This window comes from Sus scrofa, chromosome 1, assembly GCF_054392235.1.
Source record: "Sus scrofa isolate SSC_HxYL_T2T_F1_AM1 chromosome 1, Sscrofa_HxYL_maternal_Yorkshire_Landrace_v2.0, whole genome shotgun sequence".
NCBI lineage: Eukaryota > Metazoa > Chordata > Mammalia > Artiodactyla > Suidae > Sus > Sus scrofa.
In genome coordinates this window covers 121791105-121805460 of record NC_139383.1, presented here as the reverse complement: position 1 = coordinate 121805460, position 14356 = coordinate 121791105, and the positions used below count along the sequence as shown (strand labels likewise).

The 14356-nt window shown below is 40.6% G+C and overlaps 1 protein-coding gene across 44 annotated transcripts in view; it reads left to right on the top strand.

Annotated features, from left to right (window-relative positions):
• The window catches only part of GCNT3 (glucosaminyl (N-acetyl) transferase 3, mucin type), a 115618-nt gene that overhangs the window by 61566 nt on the left and 39696 nt on the right, over nt 1-14356 (top strand). For 4 of the 44 annotated variants that reach the window (XM_084968758.1, XM_084968698.1, XM_084968716.1 and 1 more), the window contains one exon: nt 12647-12780. The exons of 31 other annotated variants lie outside the window; for them this stretch is intronic. The gene's annotated coding sequence lies outside the window, so the exon portion shown is untranslated. Of the gene's footprint in view, nt 1-323; nt 1443-2350; nt 5605-12628; nt 12781-14356 lie in introns of those variants that run through there. 9 more of the 44 variants (XM_084968661.1, XM_084968708.1, XM_084968659.1 and 6 more) reach the window with 7 other exon arrangements.

The window sequence follows — 14356 nt, the reverse complement described above, 5'->3', positions numbered from 1 at the left end:
TAGTTTGGATTTGCATTTCTCTAATAATTAGTGATGTGAGCATCTTTTCATGTGCCTATTGGCCATTCGTCCATCTTCTTTGGAGAAATGTTTGCTTAGATCTTCTGACCATTTTTTACTTGGGTTTTTAAAAATTTTATAAAGCCATATGAGATGTTTGTATATTTTGAAGCTTAATCCCTTGTCGGTTGCTCAGTTTGCAAAGATTTTCTCCCATTTTGTAGGTTGTCTTTCATTCTGTTTGTGGTTTCGTTTGCTATACACAAACTTTAAAGCTTAATTAGGTCCCATTCATTAATTTTTAAATTTTTTCATTACTCTAGGAGGTGGATCGAAAAAGATATTGCTGTTATTTACATCGAGAGAGTGTTCTGCCTTTGTTTTCCTCTGGAATTTCATAGTATCCAGTCTTATGTTTAGGACTTTAAACCATTTTGAGTTTATTTTTGTGTATGGTGTTAGAGTGTTCCCCTCTTTTTTTTAATATATGTGGATGTATGGTTCCCCCCCCCCCCTTTTTTTAAATATATGTAGATGTCTGGTTTCCCAAAAATTGCTGGCGGCTTTGACATAGTGGTTTCCCTGGCTTCTACTTATCAAACTGCCAGAATTGTTGGGCACATCGATCACTGTGTGGGTGCCTTGAGAGCTTGATTTATCTGGAGGAGGATGCAAGGGGTTACTGTAAGGTCACTTGCAAAAGGCTGAGGAACTTTGCTAACAGGAACTCACCCCAAGGAAAGAGAAGTTCAGATTCAGGGCTATGGCTGTGTGTGGGGTTGGGGGAAAACCATGGGAACCGAGAGTACAGCACTGGTACTTTGTGCCTGGGTCCAGTGGAGCAGGTGATGGAAATGGACAGCAGCTCCAATAAGAGCAACAGTAACAACCAAACCAGAAGAGCTTTTTTTGTTCTTAGACATACACTATTGAAGAGGTTGAGCTAGCATTAAGCCCAGTTTAACACTGCAGGGCACATAGGTGAAGGAAGCAATTAATTCTTTTGGACATAACCTTTAAGATATTCTGAGAGTGTCAGCAATGTGGTCACATGACCTATGCCATTGCCCAGGGTCCTGCACTCAGCGGGGTCCTGTGCTTGGTTTAATGCTCTCTGTCACTGTCTTGAAATTCTTTTCGTCCTTTTTTTTTTTAGGGCTGCACCCGCTGCATATGGAGGTTCCCAGGCTAAGGGGTCTAATCGGAGCTGTAGCCACCAGCCTATGCCAGAGCCACAGCAATGCCAGATCCAAGCCTCATCTGCAACCTACACCACAGCTCACAGCAATGCCGGATCCTTAACCCACTGAGCAAGGCCAGGGATCGAACCCCCAACCTCATGGTTCCTAGTCAGATTTCATTTCCTCTACACCACAATGGGAACTCCTTGAAATTCTTATTTTTTTGTCTTTTTGCCTTTTCTGGGGCTGCTCCTGTGGCATGTGGAAGTTCCCAGGCTAGGGGTCCAATCGGAGTTGTAGCCACCAGCCTACGCCAGAGCCACAGCAACATGGGATCCGAGCTGCGTCTGCAACCACACCACAGCTCACGGCAGTGCCAGATCCTTAACCCACTGAGCAAGGGCAGGGATCGAACCTGCAACCTCATGGTTCCTAGTTGGATTCGTTAACCACTGCGCCATGACGGGAACTCCAAAGAACTCCTTGAAATTCTTAATACTTCTTTTTGGCAAGGAACTCTGTATTAACATTTTTCACCAGGCTGTGCCAATTATATAACCAGACCTGGGTGTAAGAGATAAAAGATGGTATCAGCATTGTTGCTGCTCCGTTTGCCAGAGGTGGCTAAAATGATCTGTCTTGGTGGAACACTGGAGGTTTGGTGAAACACTGGATGCCCAGCAACGTCAGGGCATCTTTGGCTTTAAAGGCATTGGTAACTTTAGGGGCAGTGGGTGATAGGTCTCGACATGGGTGACAATGCCATTAATAGCTGACACCAGAGAGTTCTCTTGTGGTAAGGTGGGTTAAGGGTCTGGTGTTGTCGCTATTGTGGCTCAGGTTGCTGCTGTGGTGTGGGTCAATCCCTGGCCCAGGAGCTTCCGCCTGCCCCAGGTGCAGCCAAAAATAGAAAAAGGTGACACCAGCTACAGTGGAAATTACGAGGTTCTTGCAGGTAGCTCTTCAGCCAGAGGATGATTCAAAAGAGCATCTGAGGAGTTCCCGTTGTGGCTCAGTGGAAATGAATTCCACTAGTATCCATGAGGATGCACGTTCAATCCCTGGCCTCGCTCAGTGGGTCGGGGATCTGGCATTGCCATGAGCTGTGGTGTAGGTTGCAGATGTAGCTCCAATTTGACCCCTGGCCTGGGAACGTCTATATGCTGCAGGTGCGGCCCTAAGAAAAGCAAAACAAAACAAAAAACAAAAGAGCAGCTGAGGAATGGAGGATATGGCATCCCAGTGAGAACAGGAGATAGTTTAGGGGGTGACTTTAAAGGACAAAGAGTGGTAGTCTTCGTCCCCAAAGCCTGTAGGGATTGGAGCCAGAGACAGACTTCTAAAAATTACCTTTTTACCTCAAGTCTGGTGCAGCCTGGGGAAACAGGCCTTACCTGTGAAGAGTGTAGATTCCCATTATAGATCAGTTCAGCAAACTCTGCAAGTGAGGTAAGACCCCAGAAAAAGGGAAACTTACGGCCCATTCCTAGATTTGTAGTGGGACATACAAACATAGTTCCAGACTTGAGGCGAAAATGAATGAACTTGTGCTGATGTGCCATTATTGTTGCCAAGTGTTGTCATTTATTTTGATATAAATGAACAAGAGAACAAACCTGTGATGTAGGTCAGGAAGGGATTATGCCTACTGAGACTAAAAACACCAATGGACGTGCAAACCTGCACATACAGGTTGAAGGCAGGTGGGTCTGTGTTCTTGCCTTTCCAGATGGTTGGGACAGTGCTTTCTTTATTCTGGCATCCTGGAACCCAGAATAGAAACTGGGGCACAAAGACAACCTTGCCAGTTTTGCTGAACTTGAAGTGAAATGATAATATGCAGAATCTGGTTGAGACTTGGAAATACAAAGAACTGCAATGCTTCATAGTTGTTGGGAATGAGGTCTATACTAAGAAAAATTATCTAAAACTTAGAAATGAGGCAAAGAGCCCTGCATGCCCTTTCAAAATCATATTTGACACTAAAACATTGTCTAACACACCTGCTAAGTCATCAGATTCTAAGAGATGTGATTTTAGCCTATTATTTATTGTTGACTAGGGCCCAGAGTCCATAAAATTTTTTTTGAAAAATTTTATTGAAATATAGGTGATTTTCAATTTTGTTTTAATTTCTGCTACAGAGCAAAGTGATTTAGTTAAACATACACACCTCATCCCCATATGTTAAAACAGAACATTGAGTAGAGTTCTCTCTGCCATATAGCAGGTCCCCATTGACCGTCTGTTCCATATATCATAGCATACATATGCCAGCCCAAGCTCCTAATCCTCCCCTCCCCCCATGCCTTTCCCCTTTGTTAATCATAGGTTTGTTTTTAAAGTCCTGAGTCTTTTTTGTAAATAAGTTCATTTGTATCATTTTTTTTTCAGATTCCACATATAAGTCCTATCATATATTTGTCTTTGAATTACTTTGCTTAAGATGATAATCTTTAGGTCCATCCATGTTGCTGCAATTGGCATTTCATTCTTTTTTAGGGCTGAGTAATATTCCATTGTGTATGTATACCACATCTCCAGAGTCCATAAAATTAACATTAACTTATAGATATTTGTCCTGGATACAGGCAAATGATTTTGTCTGTTAGAAAAGTACTCTGAAAGTTTACAGTTGACTTATCTTATGCAGTATTAACCAGAGGCTTATTTTGGCATGCTTTTTTCCCATTAATTATATATTTACCAATCTTATTCTCCTTGGAACCAGCTCTAATATCCTAATTCCCTTATTAATGAATTGAGTATGTCCCTGAAAGATGCTTGTTATTAAGTCATGTTTTAAACTTCTTGAAATTTATACTTTGATAGTTAAAAGCTATATTACTGAAATTTTCCTTGGAATAAGTTACATTATGACTTTAAAAAATGTAACTGCCTTAAAAATCAGATTTTCCCATTACTGTTCTATTCTTTGGTACATAAAATGATAAATTCCCAAAAAATAATTTTCAAGGATTGTAATCACATCAGTATTACATGTGACATTCTCCCACTGATGAGAAGGCACTGGTGGGCTCTTTCTCTTTTAATAGGAAATAATGCTTATTAGTTACAGTTCATAGAAAGTCATTCTTATTTTTGTATGTAATGTTTCAAATCTTTGTTTACAGTAAGGCTTAAGACTGTGGGTTTTGGAGTTGTCTGGTGGTGCAGTGGGTTAAGGATCTGGCGTTGTCACTGTTGTGGCTCAGGTTACTGCTATGGCTTGGGTTCCATCTCTGGTCCTGGAATTGCTGCAAGCTGCTCACACACCACACACACACACACGCCCTTCATTATGAAGCATTTTGAACATACACAATAGTGGGTGGAATAGTAAAATGAACCTCCACAAATCCATCATACAGCTTCGGTGTTCAGTAACACATAGGCATCCTTGTCCTTTTCATACTTCCATTCACTATTTTTTAAAATTTTTTATTGAGGTATCATTGATTTACAATGTTTTTAGTTTCAGTTCACAGCAAAGCGATTCAGTTATACATATACACATATCCATTCTTTTTCAGATTCTTTTCCATGTAGGTTGTTACTGAATGTTGAGTTCCCTGTGCTATATTGTTAGGTCCTTATGGATTATTTTATTTGATTTATTATTAATTTGAAGCATTCCAAGATATCATGTTATCTGTAAATATATTCTAAATTAGGACATAAAAGCAAGATACAGAGTTTGTTTATTTGAGTCATTGTTTTGGACTACATCTTTTTTTTTTTTTTTTTTGGCCTCGCCTGTGGCATATGGAGGTTCCTGGGCTGGGAATCAAACTTGCGCCATAGTGGCAGCTCAAGCCACTTCAGTGACAGTGCTGGATCCTTAACATGCTGCACCACAAGGGAACTGCCTGGCATACACCTTTTGAAATTGCTTGTCAAGAGATCAAATCTCACATAATCACATATTAAGTTTTCCCAGATGAAGCTAAATACCTTTTTTTTAGTGGAACTAACATGCAAGTATTTCTCTCCCTGTCATTAGAAAACTTTGCCTTGGAAAAATTCCCTAATAAAATGGACCTGATTTTAAAACTGTACACATTACACATATATGTAGCATGATCAAATGTGGTCATGTTGATTTCAGTGTTTTTGTTTGAAATTTTTAGGTAATAAAGAATAAGGGTAACAGGAAAAAAAAAAACACAAAGAGGAACTTATCTGCAGTGTTTTAGCTTACAGGATACGCTAGAGTTGTATAAGGGAACTATCCTACTAGGACAGTTGACCTTTGAACAACATGGATTTCGAACTGCGTGGGTCCACATATATTTTTTTTTCAGTAAATATGTTGGAAAATTTTTTGGAAAGGAACAACAATTTGAAAAAAATTGGAGATGCATCATGTAGCTTTCTCCTTCCCTGGTAACTGGAGAAACAGAATATCAACCAATCATTACAGGTAAGCGTTTTTTTGAAAAAAGTAAGAGTTTCCAATACTATTTTATAAATATAATTGAAATATGCACAGCATAAAAATTCTATAATGATTCACCCATTGAGGTATAGGCTAGGCTACTGTGAAGCAATCATACTGTTTATACTAGGTTACCATAAAGCGATCATATTGCTACTGCTTGGTTTTCAATGCACAAAATGTTCTACCTGTAAATAAATATGAATTTCTTTTCCACATTATCTTTTCACTTTTGATGTCTACTGTTAGTGATACATATAGCATCTATAGTGTCTTGTATTATATGAGGCGATATTGATGTAGGTGCTGACAGACTATTCATCTTGTAACCAGACCATGAAAATTACAGTGTTGGTAAATACAGTACTATAAATGTATTTCCACTTCCTTATGACTTTTTCTTTTTTTTTTTCTTGCTCTTCATTTATTTAGTTTTGCTTTTCAGGGCCACACCTGTAGCATATGGAAGATCCCAGGCTAGGGGCTGAATCAGAGCTGGAACTGCTGGCCCACGCCACAGCCACTGCAGTGCAGGTTCCAAGCCATGTCTACAACCTACGCCATAGCTCGTGGCCACTTCAGATCTTTAACCTACTGAGTGAGGCTAAGGATCAAACCTGTATCCTCATGGATACTAGTCGGGTTTGTTTCCACTGAGCCACGACAGGCACTCCCTCCTTATAACTTTCTTAGTAACATTTTCTTTTCTCTAGTTTACTTTATTGTGTTTATATATATAACACATATAATATATAAAATATGTGTTAATCCACTGTGTATGTTATCGGTAAAGCGGTTGTTCAGCAGTAGGCTATTAGTCATTAACTTCTAGGGTAATCAAGAGTAATATCCGAATTTTTAACCCTGAGGGCAGTTAGCTCTCCGAAACCCTGTGAGTTTCAAGGGTCAGGTGTGTCAGTAGAGTACTAGAAGGGAAACATGGAACTGGATTGCATGGGGTCATGTTCTGGTTCTGCCAGTTCGCAACTGTGTAACCAGCAGCTTCTCTGTGTTCTCTTCAACCAAAGGGAAGAAACAATAGTACCTACCTTATTATGTGGTTGGTGTGAGGATTAAGAAATGTTTCCAGAGCCACTCTTAGCACAGGGCCTGTCACATAGCACACCCCAAGTAAATATTAATACCAAAAGGGAATGATTCTCATGTTCAGGTTCTCTTCCAGACCTTACCCACGCATGCAGTTTATATTCTGATGATTATAGTATGCATACAGTTTTGTAATCTGTATTTTTCCTGTCCGTTGTCTGTCTTTATTTCCTAAATACTATCAGGTACACTACTCTAGGTGTCTAATTAGCGCCCACAATAATAATGTGGTCATTCCTTTCGTGGCTCAGCAGAAACAAATCTGATTAGTATCCATGAGGACACAGGCTGATCCTTGGTCTCACTCAGTGCGTTAAGGATCCAGCATTGCGGCAAGCTAGGGTGTTGGTGGCAGACACAGCTTGGATCCTGTGTTGCTGTGGTGTAGGGCAGCAGCTGCAGCTCTGATTTGACCCCTAGCCTGGGAACCTCCATGTGCTGTGAGTGTGGCCCTAAAAAGAGCAAAAAAAAAAAAAAAAAAAAAAAAAAATGTGAAGTTGTCTAGTATTTCATAATGATGTGGTCTGCTTTATTACCTGTTTCTCTAGAATAAGTATTTAGGTTATTTCCAATGCCTTGCTATTTTACAAAGGTTAGATCTTTGTGTGGGAGTGGCAGAGAATAACTGAGAAGTTCCAGGAATGGATAAGGGAAATCAAAAAGGAGGAAAGGGTTGTTGATGGATAAAGTGGGAGAAGTGCTTACAATTAGTCCGATCCTCACTTCTGTAAAAGCAGAAAAAGGTAAGTGCTCCAAAAATAGTTACAGAGGCTGATAGGGCTCCAAGGGGCCTTAGAGTTCAAAGCTACTGAATTGGGGACCAGAGGCTCTATTTGCCTGCAGGCACCCCACCCCACCCACAATGTGGCCACTCTGTATCCTGGAGGTCTTACCCCACCAGGGGTTCCCCACCTGCCCCACAGGATTATGGGAACCTGGAGAGTAGCCAACACACTGAACACATGGAGTTCCCTTGCGGTGCAGTGGGTTAAGGCTCCTACATAGTCACTGCTGCGAGTTTGATCCCTGGCCCGGGAACTTCCAAATGCTGCAGGTGGGGCAGGAAAACAAAACAACACACTGAACTCAAGGGATTGTTCTGATTGCTGACCTGACATCTAGGTGGGCTTGTTTCAGTTACTTCAGGAAGAATTTCATTGTTCCCATGAGCAGTAGGGTGATAGGAGAAAGGGAGGGGTTGTGAACTCATGGAGTAATCAAGAATGGAAGCAAGGCGGTAAACGGCCAGCTCCTCTGATCCTTGGCCTGGAGAGGCCCAGTTTCATAGCTTTGCCTGAGGCTGGCCAGCACCTGTGTCCCAACTCTACTACAGAACTACCTTTGGCATAAATGTTAGACATGGCAAATCCCTGCTCCAAAACCTTGATTCTAGTCCTCTGCCCTCTACACTGGCCTTGCTCACACCATTTGTATGTTCTTGTGTCAGGGAAGTGAGGTTGGTCAACCCTGGGCGTCTGCAGCCCAGACGGAAGGAGTGCTCACTGAGTACTGTATCTTTTTCAAGCAGTGTTGTGTAAAAATTCATGCATAGTTCATGTAACTCCATAATTTATTCACTTTTCTCTTGCTAGAGGAGATAAGCTTGATATCATCAAGTTAAACTAATGTGTGGCTTCACCCTTCTCCTGGCCTGCTCATCCCGCAGGAAAGAGGCCTTGGCTCTTGGGTGGGGAGGATGGCGTGGAGGGCCTCATGTCATTTCCTCCCCCTCCCACCTCTCTTCCTCTTCTTTGTTTTGGTAGAATACTTACTGGATTTAAAAAAAAAAAAAAAAAAAAAACTTTTAGATTGTAATAAAAACACATTCAACACACTTTTTTTTTTTAATAAAAAAATATGCGCAGAAAACTCCCGTTGTGGCTCAGCAGTAACAAACCCTACTAGTGTCAGTGAGGACATGGGTTCAATCCTTGGCCCCACTCAGTGGGTTAAGTCCTGCCATGAGCTGTGGTGTACGTTGCAGAAGTGGCTCAGATCTGGCATGGCTGTGGTGTAGGCTGGCAGCTGCAGCGCTGATTTAGCCCCTAGCCTGGGAACTTCCATATGCCACAAGTACAGCCCTTTAAAAAAAAAAAAAAAAAAAAAAAGTGCATTCTGAGACTAACAGAAAAGTTGCAAAAATAAAACCAAAAAACCCCATAGGTTTCACTCAGTTTCCCTAAATATTAACATTTCTCTACTTTTGCTTTATTGTTTTCTTTCCCTCCCTCTCCTATTTCCCCATCTCCCTGGACACATGAAAACACTGATTGTTTTCTTTTCCTGTGCACTTGCAAGTAGGTTGCATACTCATACCCCTGTTCCTATCCCCTAAGCCTTACTTCACTGTGTAGTTCGTAATAAGGACAGCCTCTTCTGTGACCTTAGCACAGTTAGCAAGTCCAGGAAATCTTACTTCCATCCTACACTTTTATCTAACCTATAGTCCAAATTCTAATTTTGTTTGTTGTTCCATTAGTATTCTCCATAACACATTTTTATTTATAATGCATTTATAGTGTATTTTTCTTGTCCCAGTTCAGGATCGCGTGTTAACATTTTGCTGTCCATCTCTTTAGCCTGCTTTAATCTGGAACCCTTGCTCAGCCTTTCCTTAGCTTTTAAGACAGTAACATTAAAAAAAAAAAAAGCAAGCTATTTATGTTACAGAATACTTTTCATTTTGGGGTTCCCTGATGTTTCCTCCTCATTATAGTCAAGCCTGGCTGGAAAATGATGTAAGAGGGTGTGTGTCCTTCTTGAGATGTTGCACCAGGAGGCACATTAAGTCTCTTTGTCCCTCACTGGTGATAATGATTAGTCACCAGGTCCAAGTGTCAAGGTACTGTTGGCTTTCTCCACTGTATTAGTATTTTACTCCTTGTAATTAATAAATAATCTGTGGGGGCACTTTAAGAGCATGCAGATATCTTATCTTCAGACGTCCCATCCTGTATTTAGACTCTGCCCTATATTTAGACTCCATTGATAATACCTGCATGAACCAATCTTCACTACAATAGTTGAAAATGATGGTTTTCCAACTCTGCCTACTGCCTTCAGATTCATAAGTTAGTATTTGACTGTAAGAAAGGCCATTCCCTCTTCATTAGCTTGTTTCTTGCTTACTTGTCTGTCCATCCCTCTGCCCATCCATTTACTCATCATTTATTTTATTGGTATGAACCCATGGATTTTATTCAAATCATTATACTCTATTACTCTTCTAATATACTTTAATGCTAAATTGTTTGAGGTATGTACCTTCAGGTTGGTTCCTGTATCCTTTTAACATGCCTCCCTCATGTCTGAGAACTCCCTTACTTTCTGGCACAGCAAGATATTCCAGTCTCATGTTCTCTCTTCCTTAACCTAGACCTAGAATCATCCACTTCTCCAAGGAGCCCTAATTCTTTTTAGGGGAAAGTGATATTTAGAAGTCAAGGTCTGGGCACAAGGTGTGCTCATGGTTTTGGGGATGTCATTGTTCCTAGGTTCTGTCAGTGGGTTGAGGTAGGGGAAATATGTATATACATTGTGTTTGATTCATGATTCTAAAAATTGCACACACACTTTAGCAACCATGAGGTCGCTTTGATACTTTCAATTTAAATTTTACCCCACACAGTTCTTTTTTCTTTGCTCATTCCACATTTATCTTTCCTTTCTTCTACAGTGAGATCATTGGCTCCCAACAATGTCAACATATTTCATATTATTTATTTGCTCAAACCTACAATTCACATAAAATAGTTTTAGATTTGCACACTTAACCATGGTGAAAAATAAACTGAATAGAAACAATTCGAGACTTGGCAGTTTTTTGTTTTTAGCTTAAAGATACAAAGTACTGCATTCAGTGTCCCTTGGCTTAGTTCTCTCCCTCACCACCTTCAGTGTGGTTATGTTGGAATTTACATTTGAAATACAGTGGGGCCAGAGTTCCTGTTGTGGCTCAGTGGGTTTAAGAACCTGACTAGTATCCATGAAATACAATGGGGTTTATTTATTTCTATTTGCCTTTAATTTTATTCCCCCCACCTCAACTATTTAATTTTATTTTTTGAACATAGGAAACATTATCATACTTCCAACAGTCAAAACTGTTCAAATAGGGGAGATCTCTGGCGGCTTTAGTGGGTTAAGGATCTGGCATTGTCACTGCTGTGGCTCCGGTTACTGCTGTGAATTATGCCCTTTCTCTGTTGAATCATCTTGAGTTTCTTCCAAATCCTTCAGTAAAGAGTGACACACCTGGACAATATTGTGGGCTGATTTCTTGGAGCACAATGAAATGATAAAACTTCTTCCTGGTGCTAGAGGACAGGGTGTGTCATCTTCTTATTGGAAGTGAACTCTAGGTAGTAGCCCAGGGGAACATCCACAGCAGAGCTGGGAGTAGGGCTAAAGAGTCACCCACAGTAGGGAGAGATCCCAAATAGAAACTGACTTCCTGATATTTACCAGGAAATGAGGGGAGGCCCTCAGTAATGGTCTCCACAAGAAACACCCACATAAGCCTCATGAGCTGGTATAAGCAAAAGAATGGCACGACTGACTGTGTAGAACTCTGCACGATTTTGTGTGACAAACAGTGGGTCAGCCTATAACATGTTTTACTGTGGGACAAAAAGACCACAGACTCAAAATGTTACAATATGCACTATTTCTAGAACCTCAAAACAGGAAGAATGGAGAGGAGTGATCCGATGGGCAACCACCACAGGCTACTTTCTTACCACATCAAAACAACACAATTTACTTTCTTGATGATCATGACCTAAGATCCCTTCTGAGTGTTGCCTTGTGTCTGTGGAGAAGATCACATGACATCAAAGTGAGGCAAATGAACTATGTAATAAACCTTAAGGAGGGGAGGCGGATCCCGTAATTCTAACTTGGCAAATTTCAAAAGGGCTCTTGGAAAAAGCAGTTTCCAGAGTTCCCATTGTAGCTCAGCAGGTTAAGAACCTAACTAGTATCCATGAGGTTGTGGATTCAGTCTCTGGCCTTGCTCAGTCTGTTAAGGATCTGGTGTTGCTGCAGGCTGCAGTGTAGGTTGCAGATGTGGCTCAGATCTGGTGTTGCTATGGCTGTGGCATAGGCAGCAGCTGCAGCTCCAATTCAACCCCTAGCCTGGGAACCTCCATATGCTGTGGATGCAGCCCTAAAAAGACAAAAAGAAAAAAGAAAAAGCAGTTAGCATGTATTTGAAAAAGACCCCAATGTTAGCCGGATAAGCCTTTTATGGGAAGTTCCCTTGTGGCGCAGTGGGTTAAGGATCTAGTGTTACCACAGCTGTAGCATAGGTTGCAACTGTGGCTTGGGTTGGATCCCTGGCCCAAGAATTTCCATGGTAGAAAGAGGAGGGGGAGGGATCATGTTTCTAAAAGTTTACCTTGCTTTCTCTAGTCCCTTCCCACTCTACTGTGTTACGTTATTTCAGAGGGGCTGATTTGTTCCTTCGTAGTAGTAGTAGCAATTTTCTTCTCTAGTTCGCAGAAAAATGTAAATGTGAGTAGCAGGGACACTTTGAATAGCACTCTGTACTGATTGTTATGAAAAAACGGAATGCATACTGTATTTATCTAGTATTAAGCATTAGGAATTAAAGGCAGACACATATCCTGAAGCTATCAGTAACAATTAGTGGTACTGAATTGGGAAACCGATGGAAATTTTAGATAAAAAGGAGCTAGTAGTATCAGTGTTTGTCCAGGCATTGTTAACAATTTTTTTTGTTTTGTTTTTTCATTTGACTAATATGAATAAAATGCACACTGGCTGAAAGAGGCTGAGGCAGTTCTTGCAGAAATATTTGAAATAGCTGGGGATCAATGTTTCTTCCACACAAGACATATGAACCATTGCACATTAAAAGTCATGTTTCATTAATTCTAAGGCGCACATTTCTTCCCAGTTTGAGATCTCTTACCATCAACAGCATCTGTTGATCCCTTCTGGCCTGATTGCAGTCCTGATGAAGTTGTCATTGTTCACACTGGCAGGCAAGCATGGACATCACTATCCCAACCATTCCTTCAACTGAGTCAGGTACATTGTTGGAATGATGTGAGTTAAGTTGAATAAATCTGTTTTATGTGATTATTTTAAAAAATTTTTGACTGCACCCATGGCATACAGAAGTTCCTGGGCCTGGGATTGAACCTGTGCCACAGCAGTGACAATGCCAGATCCTTAGCCGCTAGGCCACCAGGGAACTCCTAAATTTTCCATTTTACCCATTGCTAAGTGTACAGTTCAGTGGCATTAGGTACATTCAGATTATTGTGTAAAAATATGATCACCCTTCATCTTAGAACTTTTCATCTTCCCAAACTGAAACTCTCTCCACTAAACAATACACTCCCATTCTCCCCTCCCTCCAGCCCCTGGGTGCCCCTGTTTTATTTTCCATCTCTGTGAATTTGAGTATTACAGGGAATAAATTCTCATGGAATCATATAGGAGTTCCCTTGTGGTGCAGTGGGTCAAGGACCTGGTGTTGTCACTGCTGTGGCTCGAGTTTGATCCTTAGCCCCAGAACTTGCACATATCATGAGCATGGCCAAAATAAATAAGTGGGATGATATAACATTTGTCCTTTTGCAACTGGCTTATTTCACTTACCATAGTGTCTTAAGGATTCATTCTTGCTGTAGCATGTGTGACCATTTGCTTCTTTTTAAGACTGAATAATATTACATTATAAGTATTATATTTTCTTTTTGTTTTTATTGAAGTGTGTTTGGTACAGTATGTTAGTTTCGGGTGTTCAGCATAATGATTCTGTATTTGTATGTAGTGGAAATGATCACCACAGTAAGTCTACTTGATATCTGTCACCATACATAGATAAAAAAAATTTTTGTGTGTGATGAAAATTTTTAAGAGTTACTCTCTTAGCAACTTTCAAATATGCAATACAATATTATTAACTGTAGTTAGTTAATAATACCGACTTGCTATACATGACATGACTTGTTTCATATCTGGAAATTTGTACATTTTGATTTCCTTTATTCATTCCACCTACTTCCCATCTCCTCCTCAGGCAAATATCAATCCATTCTCTGTATCTATGAGGTCAGTCTTTTTGTTTTGTTTTGTTTTACAGATTCTACATGAAAGTGAATTCACATGATATTTTCATGTGATATTTGTCTATCCATGTTGTCACAAATGGAAAGATTTAGTTCTTTTGTTATAGCTGAAATATGTTCCAGATTTTTTTTATCCATTTGTCCATTTATGAACGCTTAGATTGTTTCCCTGTCTCGGGTTTTTGTTTGTTTGTTTGTTTTTTTGTCTTTTTAGGGCCTCACCTGTGGCATATGAAAGTTCCCGGGCTAGGGATCTAATCAGAGCTGCAGCTGCCAGCCTACACCACAGCTACACCATGCTGGATCCAAGCCGCGTCTACAACCTCCACTGCAGCTTGAGGCAATGCTAGATCCTTAATCCACTGAGTGGGGCCAGGGATTGAACCTGCAGCCTCATGGATAGTAGTCGGGTTCATGACCACTGAGCCACAGTGGGAACTCCTGTCTTAGTTATTTTAAATAATCTGCAAAAAACATGAAGGTGCGGGGAAAAAAAAGTGAGGGTACACATACCTTTTGAGCAATTG